Source organism: Leucopleurus acutus, assembly GCF_964270905.1.
Source record: "Leucopleurus acutus genome assembly, chromosome: 4".
Lineage (NCBI taxonomy): Eukaryota > Metazoa > Chordata > Mammalia > Artiodactyla > Delphinidae > Leucopleurus > Leucopleurus acutus.
In genome coordinates this window covers 67,996,514-68,018,806 of record NC_139146.1, presented here as the reverse complement: position 1 = coordinate 68,018,806, position 22,293 = coordinate 67,996,514, and the positions used below count along the sequence as shown (strand labels likewise).

The 22,293-nt window shown below is 35.5% G+C and overlaps 1 protein-coding gene across 1 annotated transcript in view; it reads left to right on the top strand.

The window, feature by feature from the left end:
* Nucleotides 1-22,293, top strand: part of KCTD8 (potassium channel tetramerization domain containing 8) — a gene marked incomplete at both ends in the record, with an annotated part of 248,532 nt that overhangs the window by 49,133 nt on the left and 177,106 nt on the right. The gene's annotated exons all lie outside the window — the stretch shown is intronic.

Here is a 22,293-nt window from a genome sequence, read left to right as displayed (position 1 = left end):
TACTTTGAACTGTACTTTCTTTAGGCTTTTCAAAGCAGCTTTGTCCTAAAAAACCCAAAATATTTTACTTCCAACCTTGCCACATGAAGGTGAACCGAGATTATTATGAAACAAGAGAGGCATTTAGCACCTGAAATCTGACCTAAATTCTTCTTACTTGTTTAAAGTGAGATTGCTTGACAAGCTTCATTACTTTTATGTGACTTCAAACATGAAATTAAACATAAAATGATAGAATCGTAAATGAGTGTGAGTTAGATTTCTTGAAATGCAAAATATGAGGATTTTATGAATCAACTTCCCAATTTCTCTCTCTCACTACTGCCCTGCTTAGCTGTCAAACAGGCCAGCTCTTGAGGTCATTCAGTCTATTTCCTCTTCTGGATTCTATCTCCTTAGACCTAAGGCAAAACTTAGATCATACTCAAGGGCATGCTGATGATCCAGGAGAAACTCTATACAGGTTTACACAATTAGTACCTCATTAAAGAATGATGTACAGACTATAATATAGAAATGTAAGATTTCATACGTTTGTCCTCTTGGCAAGGGCAGGCTCATGTAGATACTGCTGGTGTCACTAGGCAACATTTCCTTCATTGGTATCTAAACGTTTTTCTACTTATGACTTTTATATAGAGAGGTAGGAACAAGACATGAGATATAATAACATGGCAAGGAATTTAATGTCTGGATTTAAGGACAGTTGTATATTAGGAAAAACGCACTTTATTTATGGCCTTCTAGGAAACAATTTCAATATATGACATTTCAGAGATGACCATTTCTTTGCAAAATGCAGATATCTTGTATTGAAATGGAAACTACACATTTTTCAACATCAATAAAATGATTTCTATTTTAGAGATTAATCAATTGAACCTATAAAGATATTGAATCTATGAGATGGGAATGGATCCTCCTTTTTGTAACAACCGAATCCAGTGCAATATGGAGGGCAAGCAGCTCTCTTGAAGGAATACAAAGCAAATTATGAATAAAAAACTCAGTACAAAAGTGAATGTATCTTTCACATGAGAAAATAAATTGCAACAAATTGCACATTTAAAAAAGATGACAAATGTTGAAAACATCCCAAAATCCGAAGTGAGAGAGTGACATGAACATTGGTGGTTACACTACCAAATGTAAAATAGATAGCTAGTGGGAACCAGCTGCATAGCACAGGGAGATCAGCTTGGTGCTTTGTGACCACCTAGAGGGGTGGGATAGGGAGGGTGGAAGGGAGACGCAAGAGGGAGGAGATATGGGGATGTATGTATATGTATAGCTGATTCACTTTGTTATAAAGCAGAAACTAACACACCATTGTAAAGTAATTATACTCCAATAAAGATGTTAAAAAATTGTTAATTGTTTACAAAAGTTACTTTTTAATTACATTTTATGGCTGCATACTCTTAGTGTCTGTTATGGGCTGAATTGTGTTCCCCCAAAATTTGTGTGTTGAGACCCTCACCCCTAGTTATCTCAGAATGAAGATAGGGCCTTCGAGTTAAAATGAGGCCTGTAGGGTGGACCCTAATCCAATCTGATTGGTATCCTTTGAAGAAGAGGAGATTAGGACACACAAAGGGACACCAGGAATGTGTGCTCACAGAGAAAGGACCATGTGAAGACTCAATCACAAGGTTGCCATCTGCAAGGCAAGGAGGGAGACCCAAGGAAACACCAAACCTGCTGACACCTTGATTTTGGACTTCCAGCCTCTAGAACCACAAGAAAATAAATTTCTTTTGTTTAATCCACCCGGTCTGCGATATTTACTGTAGCAGCCCTAGCAAACTAATAGAATGCCTCTACCTTCTACCTACTGAAAGAGTTTTGTAATATTTTCTATAGGAAAAATGAGAGAAAATTCCGCTTTTCCTCTTGTATGACTGAAATTGAAATATACATTTTTATCATTGAGATGCATAAACCATGTGACTTTACACACAGATGTACTCACATTATGATCAGCAAAAAGAGTAATTCTGATAAATTCTATTTTGCTCAACTCGTAACCTGCCCAAATATGCTTTTATGATTACATATGCTCATTGTTGAATATCTTGACAAGAGATACCTTCCGTTTTAACTGTGTTGATAAATTTTCCATTTTCATTTTTACATTAAAATGTTTGATAAGTGAAAGAATTTCTCACAGATTAGCTTCTGGCTCCATTCATTGACAATCTTGTTTCTCCTTCACTGACCACTTACTTTTAATAGTGGGTGGCAAAGGACACAATTATATCATGATATCATCTTCAGTCTATGCCTTTGTGTTTCAAAGCTGAGTAAGTTGTGCTGGTGGACAGTAGAAGTGTTCTTAGAAGCCATTTGTACTCTGGAATGGGTAATATAATGGAAACTACTTAAAATTTCAGTGTATCAGACAGCATGCATTCCTAATTCAAATTCCCCTTAGCCAGATTCCTGAAGTGCTCACAAACACTTCAATGTGACAGAAATCAACATAGGAAAAGACAGCAATTAGAATCAATTGCAGTTGAGATATCTTTTGCAAATTTTATGAAGATCTAAGTGTAAATCCATTGCTAGGGTTCCTCCTAGGGCCTGGGAGGGATCCTTGAAGCTTAAGCGTTAGTAGCTTCTGGGTAAGCTGGCTTCTGTGACTCAGGAGTTTTGCTTAAATTCACACAGCGGTTAATGGTGGCACTATTGAGGTCTCTTTCTCTATGTAGTTTTATTTTTCTTTTCTAAAGCATGGATTTATGCATTTTTATTCTTTCTAATATATTTAAATGTCATATGACAATTTCACTTAAATAGTAATTAAATACTGATATTCTGTTAAGGATTCTAATGCCAAGAGGAAGTAGAGTCTTGGAATATTTGCATTAATAGATTATTGTTTATATTCATTACTCTGTTGAGCTAAGGGCTGTGCATAAAAGAGAAATATGCATTTGAGGTTGACAGGCTTAAATTCAGAGATACTAAAATGAAAAAGCAGATAGCCGCATGACTAAAATCTAAGAGGTTAAAAATGTAACTCCCTGAATTAGCCTTTATTTTGTTGTTGTTCTCTGGTTAAATCTTTCTCACTGTATATTCAAGTGCCAGGTGTATTTTACCTTTGTAAATTCAATTTTTGACCTAGAAAATAGATTTTCATTCAAAAATTTAGGATTTTTTTTTAATTTGAGAGCTTGATATAACTAAGGGAATCTTTGTTGGATTACCTTATGCTTCATCATATATTTAAGTTTGTGGAAATTCATGGTCCTTTGTGTAAGATTATTTTGGGAGAGCTATGCTGTTCCTGGCAGTGTGAAAAACAGATTCATTTATTCAATACCATAATAATGTTGTAGCTTCTGGAGGGAGCAGTGTAGGTATTTTGAGGCTTAGAGAGAATATTAAGGAAATGGCAATAAGAGGGGATGCCTAAATAGAGTAGTAACTAATGCCATTAGTTAAGATTTAGTGTGTACTGTGTCCTGTGTTAAATGTTTTACATGTCTTAACTCATTTACTCCTTAACATAACTGCAACATAAGCAATATTTCCTTCTCATTTGATAGATGAGGAGATCAAGGCTCAGAGAGGTAAAGTAACTTGCACAAATGTGGCTTATACCCACAGGATTCTGACTTGAAAGCCCAAATACCTAACCTTTGGCCTGTACTGCCCCACTTTCTTTGGCAGTGAGTCAGTGACAGCTATAAGAAGATGCACACAAGAGGAGCACACTGAAAAAAACAAGGATGAAAAGTTCAGTCATTTCAGAGAGTTCTAAAGGATTCTTGCTTCTGATATGGTGATTAGAGGAAAAGTACTGAATGTGTGAATTGTAAAGTCTTGTTTGAAAGCACTTAGCACCGTAAGTCTGCAGCATTTATTTATCATACCAAACTGCATCTTAAGAAACTCACGATCAAAACAAAATCATGAAATTTATCCATATTGAACTGAAACAAAATAGCCGTATAGTGAATTCCCATGAGATTGATTGAGCCTGCAGAATTGAAGGTACTAAAAGAGCTGCTTTTTAAATCTTTTTTTTGAAGTATAGTTGATATGCAATATTATTTTAGTTTCAGGTGTACAGCATAGAGATTCTGTATTTTTATATATTATACTCCATATAAAGTCATTACAGAACAATGGCTATAATTCCCTGTGCTGTACAAGGATAAAAATATATCCTTGTTTTTTTATCTATTTTATGCATAGTAGTTTCTATCTCCTGATCCCCTACTCCTGTTTTGCCCTTTCTTCCGTCTCCCCTCTGGTAAGCACTAGTTTGTTATCTATATCTGTGAGTCTGTTTGTTTTGCTATGTACATTCATATGCTTTATTTTTCAGATTCCCCATATAAGTGTTATCATACAGTATTTGTCTTTCTCTGACTTATTTCACTAAGCATAATATTCTCAAGGTCCATCCACATTGCTGCAAATGGCAGAATTTCATTCTTTTTTACGGCTAGTATTCCACTGTGTGTGTATATATATATATATATATATATATATATATATATATATATACCACATCTTTTTTATCCATTTGTCTGATGGGTTGCTTCCATATCTTGGTAGTACATAGTGCTGTACATAGGCAGTACATAGGCAGTACATAGGCTAGTACATAGGTAGTACATAGTGCTGTACATAGGCAGTACATAGGCAGTACATAGGCAGTACATAGTACAGTACATAGGCAGTACATAGGCTGTACATAGGCAGTACATAGTGCTGCTATGGACATTGGGGTACATGTATATTTTTGAATTAGTGTTTTTGTTCTTTCTGGATGTATACCCAGCAGTGGAATTGCTGGATCATATGGTAGTTCTATTTTTAATTTTTTGAGGGACCTCCATACTGTTTTCCACAGTGGCTGCACTAATTTACAATCCCACCAACAGTGCACTAGGGTTCTCTTTTCTCTACATATTCACCAACATTTGTTATTTGTGGACTTTTTGGTGAGCCATTTTGACAGGTGTGAGGTGATATCTTACTGTGGTTTTGATTTGCATTTCTCTAATGATTAGCAAGGTGAGCATTTTCTCATGTGCCTGTTAGCCATCTGTTTGTCTTCTTTGGAAAAATGTCTGTTTAGGTCTCTGTCAAATTTTTAATCAGTTTATTTGTTTTTTATTGTTGAGTTGTATGAGCTGTTTATATATTTTGGATAGTAAATATTATACTATTATATATTTGGATAGTAAATAGATCACTTGCAAATATTTTCCATAGGTTGTCCTTTCATTTTGTCAATGGTTTCCTTTGCTGTGCAAAAGCTTTTAAGTTTAATTAGGTCCCATTTGTTTATTTTTACTTTTATTTCTTTTGTCCTAGGAGACAGATCCAAAAAAATTCCTATGATTTATATCAAAGAGTGTTCTGTGCATGTTCTCTTCTAAGAGTTTTATGGTTTCAGGTGTTACATTTAGGTCTTTAAACAATTTTGAGTTTATTTTTGTACATGGTGTGAGGAAATGTTCTAATCTCATTCTTTTGCATTCTCTGTCTTTTATCCATTATATATTCTTGCCTCCTTTGTCATAGATTAATTGACCATCAGTGTGTGGGTTTATTTCCAGGCTTTCTAGCCTGTTCCTTTCATCTATGTGTATGTTTTTGTGGCAGTACCATTCTGTTTTATTACTGTAGCTTTGTAGTAGAGTCTACAGTCAGGGAGCTTGGTACCTCCAGCATTGTTTTTCCTCAAGATTGCTTTGGCAATTTGGGGTTTTTTATGATTCCATATAAATTTTAGGATTGTTCTTGTTCTGTGGAAAATGTCGTGGGTGTTTTGAAAGGGATTGCATTAAATATATAGACTGCTTTGAGTAGTATGAACATTTTAACGTTAATTATTCCAATCTAAGAACATGGGATATCTTCCCTTTCTTTTTATCATCTTAAATGCCTTTCATCAGTGTTTTACAGCTTTCAGAGAATAGGTCTTTCACCTCCTTGGTTAAGTTTATTCCCAAGTATTTTTTTGGATACAATTTTAAATAAGAATTATTTTTTTTACTTTTGCTTTCTTATATTTCATTATTAGTGTATAGATATTCAAGAGATTTCTATATATTAATGTTGTATCCTGCTGCCCTGTTGAAATCATTTAATAGTTCTAATAGTTTTGTGTGGAGACTTTAGGGTTCTCTATATAGAGTATCATGTCATCTACAGATAGTGACTGTTTTAATTTTTCCTTTCCAAATTCGATACATTATTTTCTTTTTCTTGTCTGATTACTGTGGCTAGGACTTCCAATACTATTATATATTAAAAAGAAGTAGAGAGAGGAGCAGGCATCCTTGTCTTGTTCCTGATTTTAGAGGAAAGGCTTTCAGCTTTCACCATTGAGTATGATGTTAGCTGTGGGTATGTCATAAATGGCTTGATTATTTTACAGTGTGTTCCTTTCATGCCAACTTTGATGAGAGTTTTTATCATAAATGGATATTGAATTTTTTCCATTGCTTTTCCTACATCTATTGGTATGATCATGTGATTTTTATCTTTTTTTTGTTGTTGTTGTTGTTTATGTGGTGTATCACACTGATTGATTTGCAAATATTCAACCATCCTTGTGTCCCTGGAATAAATCCCACTTGATCATAGTGTATTATCCTTCTCATATACTGTTGAGTTCAGTTTGCTAATATTTTGTTGAGAATTTTTACAACTATATTTATCAAGATATTGGCCTGAAATTTTCTTTTTTTGTGGTGTCTTTGTCTGGTTTTGGCATCAGGGTAATGGTGGCCTTGTAAAATGAATTTGGGAGTGTTCTGTCCACTTCAGTGTTTTGGAAATATTTTGAGAAGGATAGATATTTTTTCTTCTTTATATTTTTGGTAGAGTTTCTATGCGAAACTGACTGATCCTGCACTTTTGTTTGCTGGAAGTTTTTTTTATTATAAATTCAATTTTACTTCTAGTGATCAGTCTGTTCAAATTGTCTGTTTCTTCCTGATTCAGTCTTGGCATGTTGTATGTTTCTATAAATTTGTCCATTTCTTCTAGATTGTCCAATTTGTTCACATATAACTGTCTCTAGTATTCCTTCTTATTAATTTTTATATCTCTCTTGCATCAGTTATTGTTTCTCTTTTTTCATTTATTTTGTTTAGTGGGTCCTCTAATTTTTCTTCATTATAAACCTAGCTAAAGGTTTTGTATATCTTTTCAAAAAACCAGCTCTTGGTTTCACTGATTTTTTTTTTTTTTTTTTTTTGGTCTGTATTATTTCCTCTCTGACCTCTATTGTTCCTATGTTTCTGCTGACTTTGGGCTTTGTTTGTTCTGTTTCTAGTTCTTTTAGCTGGTAGCTTAGGTTGGTTTTTTTTGAGATTTTTATTGTCTCTTTTTTATTTTTCTGTACTTGGGCCTTTCACTGCTGTGGCCTCTCCTGTTGCGTAACACAGGTTCCAGACGCACAGGCTCGCAGCCGTAGCTCATGGGCCCAGCCGCTCTGCGGCATGTGGGATCTTCCTGGACTGGGGCACGAACCCGTGTCCCCTGCATAGGCAGGCAGACTCTCAACCACTGCACCACCAGGGAAGCCCTTTTTATTGTTTCTTGAGGAAGGTCTATGTCACTTTAAACTTCCTTCTTAGAACTGCTTTTGCTGCATCCCATAGATTTTGGTGTGTTGTGTTGCCATTTTCATCTGTCTCAAGGTATTTTCTGATTTCCTCTTTGACTTCTTTATTGACCCATTTTTTTTTTTTTTTTTTTTTTTTGTGGTACGTGGGCCTCTCACTGTTTTGGCCTCTCCCGTTGCGGAGCACAGGCTCCGGACACACAGGCTCAGTGGCCATGGCTCACGGGCCCAGCCACTCTGCGGCATGTGGGATCTTCCCGGACCGGGGCACGAACCCGTGTCCCCTGCATTGGCAGGCAGACTCTCAACCACTGCGCCACCAGGGAAGCCCGACCCATTGGTTTTTAAGTAGCATGTTTAGTCTCTATGTGTTTGTGCTTCTTCCACTTTTCTTTCTGTAATTGATTTGTAGTTTCATACCTTTGTGGTTGAAAAAAATGCTTGTCATGATTTCTGTCCTCTTAAATTTGTTGAGACTTGTTTTGTGCCCTAGCATTTGATCTGTCCTGGAGAATGTTCCATGTGCACCTGAAAATAATGTGGATTCAGCTGTTTTTGGATGGAATGTCCTCTAGATCTCTTTTAAGTCCTACTGGTCTATTGTGTCATTTAAGATACTGTTGGCTTATTGATTTTGTGTCTGGATGATCTGTCCATTGATGTCAGTGATGCATTAAAGCCCCATACTATTATTGTGTTATTGTCAGTTTCTCCCTTTATGTCTGTTAATATTTGCTTTCTATATTTAGATGCTCCTGTATTGGGTGCATATATGTTAATGAGTATAATGTCCTCTTCTTGTACTGTTTCCTTTACATTATGTAATGCCCTTCTTTGTCTTTGTTATAACCTTTGTTTTAAAGTCTTTTTTTTTTGTCTGATATGAGTATTGCTACTCCCGCTTTCTTGGTATTCCCATTTGCATGAAATATCTTTTTCCATCCTCTAACTTTCAATCTGTGTGTATCTTTAGCTCTGAAGTGAGTCTTTTGTAGGCAGCAGATAGATGGGTCTTATTTTTTTAACCAATCAGCCACTCTGTGTCTTTTGATCAGAGCATTTAGCTTATTAGCATTTAAAGTAATTATTGATAGGTAGGTACTTATTTCCATTTTATTAATTGTTTTCCAGTTGTTTTTATAGTTATTCTCTGTTCATTTCTTCTTTTTATTTTTATATTTCTTTCTTTGTGTTTTGATGATTTTCTTTAGTAGTATGCTTGTGTTCCTTTCTTTTTAGTTTTTGTGTATCTATTGTAGATTTTTTATATGTCATTACCATGGAGTTCATATATGCTGACCTATAACTGTATCTTCTTGTTTTAAACTGGTAGTCATTTAAGTTCAAATACAGTCTAAAAGCTCTATATTTATTGCTCTCCTCCCCCACTTTTTGTGTTTTTGACATCCTATTTTACATATACATGTTTATCCCTTAAGTGTTTATTGTGATTATAGTTGCTTTTATAATTTTTGTCTTTTAATCTTTGTTCTAGCTTATTTAAGGGTTTGATCCTTAGCCCTTACAATATATTTGCATTTTCTAGTGGGATTTTACCTTTCTTGTAGATGCTTACTTCTTTTCCACTTAGGGAATACCTTTTAACATTTCTTTTAGGGGTGGTTTAGTATTGATGAACTCTTGGTTTTTGCTTGTTTGAGAAGTTCTTTATCTATCCTTTGAATCTAGTGATAGTCTTGTTGGGTAGAATACCTTAGGTTGCATATTTTTCCCTTTCAGCCCTTTGAATATATCTTTCCACCTCTCTGGCCTGCAAAGTTTCTGTTGGGTAGAATATCTTAGGTTGCATATTTCTCCCTTTCAGCCCTTTGAATATATCTTTCCATCCCTTCTGGCCTGCAAAGTTTCTGCACAAAAATCAGCTGATAGCTTTATGGAGGTTCTCTCATACATGACTCTGTTTTTCTTTTGCTGCCTTTAGAATTCTCTCTTTATCTTTAAATTTTGCTATTTTAATTATGATATGTCTTGGTGTGGGTCTGTTTGGGTTCATCTTGTTTGGGACACTCTGTGCTTCCTGTACGTGGATATCTGTTTCCTTCTTTAGGTTTTGGAAGTTTTCAGCCACAATTTTATCAAATACAATTTCAAGCCCCTTATCCTTCTACTCTCCTTCTGGAACTTCTATCATGCAGATGTTGGTATGCTTGATGTTATCCCCCAAATCTCTTAAGTTGTTTTCATTTAAAAAAATTTTTTTTCTTTTTGCTCTTCTGATTGAGTGATTTTCATTATTCTATCTTCCAGATCACTTATGTGTTCTTTGGTATCACTTTGTCTGCTATTCATTCCTTCTAGTGTGTTTTTTTTTTTTTTTGCGGTACGCGGGCCTCTCACCATTGTGGCCTCTCCCGTTGCGGTGCACAGCCTCCGAATGCGCAGGCTCAGCGGCCATGACTCACGGGCCCAGCTTCTCTGCGGCATGTGAGATCTTCCCGGACCGGGGCACGAACCCATGTCCCCTGCATCGGCAGGCGGACTCTCAACCACTGCGCCACCAGGGAAGCCCCTCTAGTGTGTTTTTTATGTCAGTTATTGAATCTTCATTTCTGATTGGGTTTCCTTTATATTTTCTTGTCCCTTGTTAAAATTCTCACTGACTGTGTTCATCTATTCTTTTCCTAATTCAGTTAGCATTCTTATTTACTAATGTTTTGAATTTTTTATCTGGTAAATTGTTTATCTCTGTTTCATTATTTTTTCAGGGGTTTTCCCTTCCTCTTTCAGTTGAGACCAGTTCTTCTGCTTTCTCAGTCTGCTTAATGTCTTTATCTCTATGAATTTCGGTGAAACAATTACCTATTGCAGTATTGAAGTGATGTCCTTATGTGCAAGCATTCCTGCATGGACCATGTGTGCTCAGTGCTTTTGGTTGGAGAGCCCAATTTGACATGGAAGCAAGTCACTTCTTTCCTCAGGGTATGCTAGCAGTTATCACCTTAGTAGGAAGTGGACTGGAGATGGAGGGGCTAGGGCTGGAGCCAGGTGTGAAGCAGGGCTTCCCCTCTGCTCATTGGTCATCACTGCTCTTTTGGGGGTGGGGTCAGATCCCAAGTTGCTGGGGCAGAGGTACTGAGGGTTGGGTCTGAGCTGGCTCTGTTCCTTTTAAATGTGTGCTTTCCCCTCCCCTCCACCATGACCCTAGCCCCAGAGGGGAGCAGTGCTTAAGCAAGAAGGGTACATGCAGGCTAAAAGAGGTGCTTTTTGATGTCTGTTTTTTTTTTTTCTCTTCTCTCCAGTCTGAGCATAGTAACAGCATTCTAGAGAAGATGGAAACTAGGAGACAGGAATATCATGGTTTTTGCCTGACATCACTATCTCACTGAAGCAGTGGGAAAGTAGGTGAAATTCTATACTTCAAACACTAAACATTTGCTATGGGGAGGCAATACAGGCCATTATTTTACAGAGGAATTTTGAAGGAACTTTACAGAGACTTGTTATCAGACATTAAATATGACTGAGCCTGCCTTCTCCTAGTAATAAAATAATGCAGATTTATTTGAACAGAGAAAGGCAATTGAAATGTCAGGTACACAATTCTAAAATGTACTGTGAACAGTAGAGTTGGTATCAATTGTAAATTATCTAGTCTCTAACTAGTGTGAGGTATCCTTTTATCACAGAAAATAATGCGAAATTAAAGAATGATAGTGGGAAATTCAAGGTTGTTTCAGAGGCCAGCTGAAAATGTGATGAGTTGGCTTATCTAAAAAGACTATATTTATTTTCAATACCATCTAGAGTAGATGCTCAGTAACAGATTTATCTCCATTACAGTTGGAGAGAGGTAAAGATACTCCTAGTTACGTTTGGGCCTTTTTCTTCTGTTGTGTGATTAATGCTCTCCAACCTTAATGAGACCCTTACTATGACTTGATTGCTGTTTTTCATCTTTTGAGGATGCCTTTGACATTTAACAGAGTATGTTCTCCCAATTTTACTTTTTCCTCAAGTCCCCAAGCCATACACTCACTGTTGCTTTATTTTGATACCCTTTATCCTGCTGAGGGACCATCACTTATGGATTGTACTAGCTTTTTCTAATCCAATAAAAATGGCCATTGATTTCTTCTTTGCTTGACCCTTTGCCTAGGGCAACTCTTTCACCTCTGATTCAGATCCCATCCCCTCCTGCCTTCTCTCTGATCTTGTTCACATCCTTAGTTTCTCCCTGTTCCACTGGCTCTTTGCCTCTACCTGCATTGAAACCAGAATTTCCACATTCCAACAATTTTTTTTTCACCATTATTACTTCCATATGAGTGGTCTGTCTTCACTGACTTCTCTTATTCCCTTCACTTACAAAATTGAGTTTCCTGAATTCTCTCAGTAGTCAATTATTTTTTACTCCCCCACAATCTGGCTTCTGTCTTTTCAATATTTTATTGAAACTGTTCTCATCTAATGGACAAATGGAATAACCTCCATGTTGTGCCTGTAATGTTTGGCAGTATTGATCAGTTCCCCCCACCCTCCCCAGAACTCTCTCCGTCTTTGGCTTCTGTGACATAGTCCTCTCTTGGTTATCTTCATAGTACCCAACCTTGCTCATTCCTTTTCCTTCTCCTCTGTACCAAATGTATGAAGTCATCTCTGAAGGTTTTATTATCAAATCTCTTCTCTAATTTGTTTGTTAATTTAAAATTAAATCCAATCTCCTAACCATAGACCCCAGGAATCTGCCTGTTCTGGTCCCGGCTTACTTTCTGACCTCAACTCATACTTCTCTTCTTTGGCATCAATATACTCCAGTCACTCTGGCCTTTCTTCGGTTCCAAGAACCACACATGCTGTTTCCTCCATGTGTGCTTAGTATTTACTATACCTTGCTCTTCACGTGTGTGACTCTTTTTTCAGGTGTAATTTTAAATGACTACCTTATAAAAAATAGGTCTGCTTTCTTGCTGCCCAGTGAAATAAGCTATAAAAAAAAAAAATAAGCTTGTACTAGATGTCCTCTAGAGGTTGTTTTGAATCTTTAATTTGGTGATAGACATAAATGACCTAAGATGATAGAGTTGAAAGGCTGCTATAATGGCCATAGAACAAAATACCTTCAAATATTCCCTTCATCAACTGTGTGTCCTTGACAGCTAGAATATAGTTGATGCACAGTGGATGCTTAATGAATAAATCAGTTATCATTGTGTGACTTAGGATAAGTCACCTCTCTTTGTACTTCATCTTTCATGTTTGTTCTTCAGTTTTGCTCTTTTATTTCTGGTGAGAAGTGACAGAGAGAATCTAATCCTTTCAGGAACAGAAGTAACAAGTGTTAAAGAGGACACATTAACTCATAAAACTGGGCACCATTTTCTTGCATGTCTGATTTAAGGGACTGCAATAGTTGACTTTTTAAACTTACTTCCAAGGAATAACTTTCAGGCAATAAGGAAAACAGATAAAAGGCTTTGACCTCTAAAGGCATATAGCTATGTATATTCTAGTTATTTACCTGACATAGGTTATTTAAAATATTTTCTATGACTGTCTTATAAAATAAAGTAAAATACATTTCTGAGTTTCATTGTTTGAACCCAAGAATAAATATTTCAATTTTCTATCAGTGATTTTCCTACAGGAACAGGCTGTAAAATGAGTTCATTGCATTAAAAAAATACATCTGAGCAAAAGGAAGAGTCATGGACATATACACACTAACAAACGTAAGGTAGATAGCTAGTGGGAAGCAGCCGCATGGCACAGGGATATTGGCTCGGTGCTTTGTGACAGCCTGGAGGGGTGGGATAGGGAGGGTGGGAGGGAGGGAGACGCAAGAGGGAAGACATATGGGAACATATGTATAGGTATAACTGATTCACTTTGTTATAAAGCAGAAACTAACACACCATTGTAAAGCAATTATACCCCAATAAAGATGTTAAAAAGGCCCATGTACTGGGAAAAAAAAAAAAAAAAAAAAAACCTTCCAGAAAATACTATTACCAATATTATGCAGATGACCCTCTAGTTATCTCTTTTTTCTTTTGCAGTACGTGGGCCTCTCACTGTTGTGGCCTCTCCCGTTGCGGAGCACGAGCTCCGAACGTGCAGGCTCAGCGGCCATGGCTCACGGGCCCACGCCCTGTGGCATGTGGGATCTTCCCAGACCGGGGCACAAACCCATGTCCCCTGCATCGGCAGGCGGACTCTCAACCACTGTGCCACCAGGGAAGCCCTAGTTATCTCTTTATATAAGACTTGAATTAACTTATTTTGAGCCATAACATAAACTCCTATTTACCAACTGAATGTTGTGTTCTGTGTATATATATTATATTTATAGGCATATGTGCGAGTGCATACACACACACACACACACACACACACACACACAAACTTTCTATGTACATATATATCAATGTGCATAAATACATGTATATGTATTTTAAATGTATATAAAAATATTAGGGAGATGGGCTTAATATGTGCATATGTGCCACTTATGGGCAAGATACTTACCAATTAATAAAAATAGTTTCACTAATTGACATGTGATCTATAAAAGGGACTATTGATTTTTAACATTTTTGTGGTTCCCATTTTTATGTAAACTGATTCATTTAGATTTGTTATGCTATCTTTATTTTATTTCCAATTAATAGCAGTTCATAATCTGACTAACAGAACTGAAAAAACTCTGGGTTAAATTAAGGGGTTCTCTTTCATTTGCGAGAAAGAGTCTCGATGGAGGCAGTCTAGAATGTTATGGAGGCCCTATTGTGTCCCCAGAATTCAGACCCCTCTGAGCTTTCTCAAACTCTCTTCTTAGAGTATGGTACTGTTCAAGTTTGCAAATTGTCTGCTGGAGTTCAGCCACCAGGTTTGCATTTCAATCTGTAAGTAAAAGGAAGACGAAGGGCAAAATGGGACACATCAGCTGAATCGGTTGTTTTCTTTTGAGGAACTTTCTTAAAACTCCTTCCACCAATTTACATTGTATGGGTTTGAAATGTGTCGTGAGGTCATTCCTGGATGCTAAGGAAGGTGATTCTCTTAGTAAAGAAGAAGTGGAGAAAAGATAGTGAGTATGCTAGTAGTGGACTCTGCCACAGATATTTCCCTAATAGTTTCTGGCAAAGATCAACTTGATTTTTTTCTTAGGTGGAGATCGAATTATTCTTTTCGTTGGTTTTATATATTTCTTCAGAAGTTTCATGTTATGAGCAGATCGACAAAAAAAAGTTGATGAGGTTGTTTTAGCTTTCTGTGAGCTGATTTTGAGGATAAACAAAATTGGAAGTATCTTTTAATCTGAAGCATTTAAAAAACCTCCCTTGTAGTTCTTGAGGCAGACACTGTAGTTGGTTGACACAATGCCTCTTTCCCTCTGCCTACACTTCTTTCTGTCTTTTCTATAGAGTTTGGAAAGCTGAACACTGTTTCCCCATCTTTCTTGCTGGTACGGCTAGAAAGCTTGCACAGTTCTGGCCACTAGACATAGGAAGAAGTTTGCTAGGAATGTGCCCAAGAAAGCTTTGCTTTCTCACTATAAAAGAGAAAACTCCTTTCTCATTTCGCCATAAGCACAGCTCTGATGTTGGAAACCTGAGCAGCCATCTTGAGAACATGAGGGACCATGAATGAAGGAAAAGCCTAGGTAACCACAGAGCTGAGCCCTAACATGGTTGAGTCACTGGACCAAGGCCTATGTTAGAACCTAAATGCCTTGTTAATATGAGAAAATATTTGTCACTGTAAGATTTTCCTTATTTTCTGGTAAACACTCAAGTTATGCAGTATCCATTTCTTCACTGACTCAAATTAAGGTTCTTTTGTTTTTGAGACTTTGGCTTGGTTTGGAGTTGTAATTAAAAGCCCCTAGGGGGAATGCTTCATCTGTCTGTACCATGCATGAGATACATAAAAGTGTGTACTCAGGTTACCTGATTTGAACTCTGTGTGGTTTTATGTTGTCAGAGAGACTTGAGTTTGAAGCCAGGATTTAATCTTGAGGAATTAAATTTAAAATAGGTATAATAATGACTACATCGTGGTTATTTTGTGACATTAAATACCATAATATGGGATTACATATTACACAAACCTTGGCTTTCTCCTGGAGTACTTCTACAAAGACAGGATTTATCTTTTCCTTTCTGAGTTTAAGTTTTCTGAGACACGTTCATTTTGCATTGGGATCATGGAATTGGGCAACTCAAAGAAGACGAATACTCACATCCCACTTCTATTAATTGTGAACTTGGGCTCGTTATTTGATCTTTCTGACCCTCTGTTTCTTTGCCTTCATTAAAGGGCATAGTAGCACTTATCCTCAACTAAATAAGACGATGCACATGAAAACTCCTAGTCTTTGGCATGCTATTGGACAATCAGTAGATGTTACTTTTTCTTCTGATTTATTTGTGTTTGCTACTTATAATTATGTTTTAGAGTGAATGTTCCATATTTTTAAATAACGATTACTTTTGATACTTTCTAATGACTTAAGAGAAAGTAAAGAAGTGATAATAAACTAAACATACTGAATGGTTGGGAAATACGTTCTCTTGAACTCTGTATTCTCATTGACCAAAACCATGTTACATAGATTATCAAATTCAAAGTAATTGCAGAGCTATAAATGTAATAATGGCATATGAAATACCATTACATTAATAATTCTTTAAGACACTTTAATGTTCTTCCAGTTACTATCCAGAAACTCCATTGTTGATGAAGGGTAGTTTTCTAAGAATGCTCATTTGAATTTTATGACTGATTTTTTTAGATTGAGTTTTAAAATAGGCTTTTTTTCATGTATTTTTTTCAGTGACCATCAGTAGCGACTCTGTTTTGAAGAGATAGTACATTTACTAACATCATTGGCATAATTTTAATCTCCTAATTTTTTTGTTTAATTACATACTTCTAGCCACACTGGTGTATGAATAACCGTGGTATAGTTTTAGAAATTTTTTGACACTAATTTATAAGGAATATATTATTGCAAGACCAAATCTGTATTCTTCTTTGAACTTTCTTTATAACTTTAGGAAAATAGTGTAACCTTTGTTTTTGTCCCAACCATGTCTTACTGAAATCTGATCCTCCTTTTGACAAGCCAGCAAAACTATAGTTTGCTATTATAATGCTCCTAAAAATGCCATACTCATTTAAAGCCACAGAACTGTGCTCACTACAGTATGCTTAAATATGGAAGGAGTGTAACTCTTCCATTGTCACAATATTGCATCTTTCCCACATTGTGGGGCATAAATATTTCCAGCAGGAATTGGAATTTAGTGTCAGCACTTTTCCCAACTATGACTTAGCAGTGATCAGTATTCTTGCTTTGTAGGCTGGGAGAAAAGTGCTTCTTTGTCCTTATCTGTTCTGACAATTTGATATATTTAGGTTTATCTCATGAATATCATTTGGTGATATTTTTGGTGTTTAGTAAAAATAGATGTTTTTCAGCTGTACAGAGCTATAGTTTATAATAAACTTTATATTGCAATGTTCAAGGAAGAAATTATGATGAATTGAGACCATTCTCTGCCTGAAAACCAAATCTCACCATGTTATACTTTTCCTCATTTAACCTTGGAGGGGAAGTTGTATCCACCATTTGGGATTATCTCACCTGACTATTCTTAGCTCCAGAAGTTTTCATCAGCAGCTTGATGAAAAATACTTAGTAAGCATCTTTTTTTAATGGTACTTTATATGAGTGATTCAGCCTCTAACCTTTGAATGCTCATGATTATTGGCAGGGAAACCAAGATGGTTTGGAGCAATGCAAAGTCCTTTCCAAGCACACCCAAACCATTTAACTAAGATTTGACTATGATGTTGTGAGTAATCTGACTCAGTAATGGTTGAAACAATATGATGACAATTAAAATCCCAGCCCAGAAGTTCAACTTGTTATTTTTTAGGATTCAAAAGGTACAGTCAATAAATGTGTTATTTAATATATATTTAAAGCCTTGTTTTGCAGAAGACTACGTACACTGTAGAAAGTTCCTCTAACACTGCCAAGATGGGAAAGGGCCACACGATATACCCACTCAGAGGACCAACTCTCTTTCCTTCCATAAACCTTAATGGCCTTTCTTAGGACCAACTTAAAATAAGGAAGAGGTTTATTTAAGTTTTAGGGACAGTACAAACCTATGGATCTGATTCTGTGATTAAGGGAATGAGCACTCATCTAAATAGTAAGATCTATGTAGGTTGAAGGAAGGCAAATAGGGTTGCTTGACCAAAAATTTGTTCTCAACCTGTCTGCCAAAGTTTCTGAAATTTTCACAGTTGGCAAGACTCTTGTAAGAGTCTTCATTTCAGCTTGTACTGAGATTTGGCATAGGCCTTGAAATTTAGACTACACCTGCTGTTTGGTTTTAGCATCAGGCTCAGGAAGATTAATTTGCTGAATGCCATTTCTGTGTCATTTCTGGCAACCTTGAACTTGTGTGGAATTACTTGGATTACCATCATATTATGGTACACCTAATCAATTTAACAGTAATACAAAGTATGCCATTTGTTTTGATTATGAAAATCTGAACATATGTTTATTATTTTAAGTTTTTAATTGCAGTAAAATATACGTAACATAAAATTTACTGTCTTAACCATTATGTATACAGTTCAGTAATGTTAAGTACACTTACATTGTTGTACAACTACCTTAGTCCATTTGGGCTGCTATAACAAAATATCATAGGCTGAGTGACTAATAAACAACAGAAATTTATTTCTCACAGTTCTGGAGGCTGGGAAGTACAAGACCAAACCACAGGCAGATTCAATGTCTTATGAGGACCCACTTCCTGGTTCATAGACTGCCTTTGTGCCTTTGTGCTCTGTCCTCACATGGTGAAAGGAGCAGGATGGCTCTCTTGGTCCTCTTTTAGAAGGGCACTAATCCATTCATATGGCCTCCACCCTTATGACCTGATTATGCTTCCCAAAGTTCTACCTCCTAATATTATCACATTGAGCATCAGGTTTCAACATAGGAATTTCAGATCATAGCAGCAACCAATCTCCAGAACGCTTTTCATCTTGCAAAACTGAAACTCCATACTCATTAAACAACTCCTTATCTTCTCTTCCCCTGGTCTCTGGCAACCACCATTCTACTTTTGTCTCAAAGAATTTGACTACTCTGGGTACCTCATGTAAATAGAATGACAGTATTTGCAGGGTTTTTTTTTGAATGGCTTATTTCATTTAGCATAATGTCCTCAAGGTTCATCCATATTGTAGCATGTGAAAGAATTTCCTTCCTTTTTTTAGGTTTAATTATATTACATTATATGTTTATACCACATTTTATTTATCCATTCTTCTGTGGCTGGACACTTGGGTTGCTTCACATTTTAGCTGTTGTGAATAATGCTGCTATGAACATGCATGTAAAAATATCTCTTTGAAAAACTCACTGCTTTGAATTCTTTTGGGTGTACACCCAGAAGTGGAATTGCTGAATCATATGGTAATTCTATTTTTAAATTTTTGATGAACTGCCATATTGTTTTCTGTAGCCACTGCATCATTTTACATTCTAATCTAACAATACACAAGGTTCCAATTTCTCCACATCCTTGCCAATGGTTGTTATTTTCTGTTTTCTTTTTCTTTTAATATAGTAGCCATCCTAATGTGTGTGATGTAGTATCTTATTATAGTTTTGATTTGCATTTCTCTAATGACTATTGATGTTGAGCATTTTTTCTTCTGCTTGTTGGCCATTTATATATCTTCTTTGGAGAAATGTCTTTTCAAGTCCTTTGCCCATTTTTAATCAGGTTGTTTGTTTTTCTGTTGTTGAGTTATAAGAGTTCTTTACATATTCTGGATATTAACTCCTTATTAGATATATGATATATAAATATTATTTCCCATTCTGTGGGTTGCCTTTTTATTTTGTTGATTGTGTCTCTTGATGCACAGAAGTTTTAAAGTTTGATGTAGTCCAGCTTATTTATTTTTTGTTTTCATTGTTGCCTATGATTTTAGTGTCATATCCATGAAATCATTGCCAAATTCCATGTCATGAAGCTTTTCCTCTATGTTTTCCTCTAAGAGTTTTATAGTTTTCACTCTTATGTTTAGGTCTTTGATCAATTATGTGTTAATCTTTGCATATGATGCAATACAAGTGTTCAACTTAATTCTCATTCTTGCATTCTTTATTAATTGTTTTGCATATGAATATTGATATCCAGTTTTCTTCATTCTTTATTCTTTCGCATATGGATATCTAGTTTTCTCAATACTATTTGTTAAAAAGACTGTCCTCTCTCCATTGTATAATCTTGGCACATTTGTCAAAAAACACTTGACCATATAGGTTTATTTCTGAGCTCTCTATTATATTCCATCATTCTATATATCTTGCTTTATGCCGTTACCACTCTGTTTTGATTACTGTAGCTTTGTAATAAGTTTTAAAATTGGGATGTGTGAGACTTCCAACTATTTCTTTTTCAAAACTGTTTTGACTATTCAGAATTTCTTAAGATTCCATATGAATTTAAAATGGAATTGTCTATTTCTACAAAAAATGACATTGGGATTTTGATAGAGATTGCATTAATCTGTAGATCACTTTGGGTAGTATTGACATTTTAATAATATTAAGTCTTCCAATCATACACACATGATGTGTCTTCTTTTTTTTTTGCGGTATGCGGGCCTCTCACTGTTGTGGCCTCTCCCGTTGCAGAGCACAGGCTCCGGATGCACAGGCTCAGCGGCCATGGCTCACGGGCCCAGCCGCTCCGTGGCATGTGGGATCTTCCCGGACCGGGGCACAAACCCATGTCCCCTGCATCGGCAGGTGGACTCTCAACCACTGTGCCACCAGGGAAGCCCACATGATGTGTCTTCTTTAATTTCTTTTAGTGATTTGTAGTTTCCAGTGTACAAATCTTTTGCCTTGTTGGTTAAACTTATTGCTAAGTATTTTATTCTTTTTGGTCTATTGTAAATTGAATTGTTTTCTTAATTTTCCTTTCAGATTATTCATTGCTAGTGTGTAGAAATGCAATTGCTTTTTGAGTGTTGATTTTGTATCATGCAACATTGCTGAATTCATTATTTGTTCTAAGAGGATTTTTTTGTAGCTGAACATTCATTTTTAAAAACAGGTAAATATTTTAGAGCTAACTTAGACTGAAAAGTCTCATGTGATTTATACTTTGAAGTATACGTGTATATTAGTGTAAGCATAAAATGCTACAATAAGGCAAATTGTGAAGGTTTCTAATTTTATTAACAAAAATATTTATTAAAAATTTCCAAATAAATTTGGAAGTACATTGAAATATAACAGGTCTATTAGGAGTAATTGCATTAATTAATTAGCTTAGGAATACATTGTATTCTTTTTGAGCCCACAAATGTTTATATAATTTTAAAAATAGTAAAAGGCAGAATATAGAGATTTCAATATATGTGATTTCATAATTCTAATTTTTAAAAAATTAAACGTGAAGATTTCACTTTGAAAGTCTTTACATCTTTTAAGCAAATATGACAAAGAATATCAACTTTGCACTTCAACATTTCACAAGGAGGGAAGCCTTCCAAATCACATAGATTTGTGATTAATTCTCTTCAATCCAGATATTATAAGGAATATAAAAAGGTATGAAGAAAAGAACACAGTTATAGAGAAAATTGAGGTATGCTCTAAATATCTTTTATTTATTTATTTATTTTTTTGTCACTGCAAAGTGAGAATCTGTTTAGGATTACAGATGTGAAATTGGGTGATCTCAGGAGCAATGTGGTAACTCTCTATGCTAAGAAATTATCCTTCCTGGATTATAATGTTGAACTTTTAATTCACTATTAAAAATTTTAGTAATAAAATTATATTAATAGCTAAATTGCTTAATAAAACCTCAGATTTATTACTGTATCACATACATTCACTATAGAGTTAAAATATTCATTTTGGTCTTTTTGTATCTTGACCAAATATTGATTTTTAACAGCCCTCATTCAGCATTGGCCAAATTTTGCAGTTGGTTTACTTCTATCTTATGTGGATAGGTGTGTTTAACTGTGTTACAGAAGTGAGCTCCAAGACTAGAAGCCAGAGTAGCTAAATTTGATGATGTTTTTGAACATTAAAAGAAAGGGGGTGCTATGAGGAAGGTTGAGGATGGTGTATATGATGTGTCCCATGATAGAACAATAAAAGGGAAAAGGTAAATTTTATTTACTTTACAGTTTGTCTAGGACTGGTCCTTAGGCTCACAGCAATTGATACATTCAAGTACATTCAAGTATGACACTTTAGGAAACAAAACAATATATGCTAGGAAATTTGTTCCTTTATCAGACAATGCTAAATTTATCATTGATATAAAAGATAACTGTGCTGTATTATAATAGGTTTTATTTAATTGAAAGGAAATGCCTAGCTACCTCAGGGAATTACAAAATGAACTAATAAAAATTTTAGACTTCGAATTTAAAATTTAAGTCAAGTTCTGTGTAAATGCTAGATTTCCATAGTGTATGTGATGGTCATGCAATAAAAATTTTAACACTATAAAAATTAATGTAATTTTACATGGCAACAATACATAATTCCATTACCTAGCTTAATATGGTGTTTTAATCAAATTAGATAGTTGATATCCTTTGCAGTGTGCTATCTCACAGAGGACATTTTACAATAAAATATGAAGAACATGGTGTTT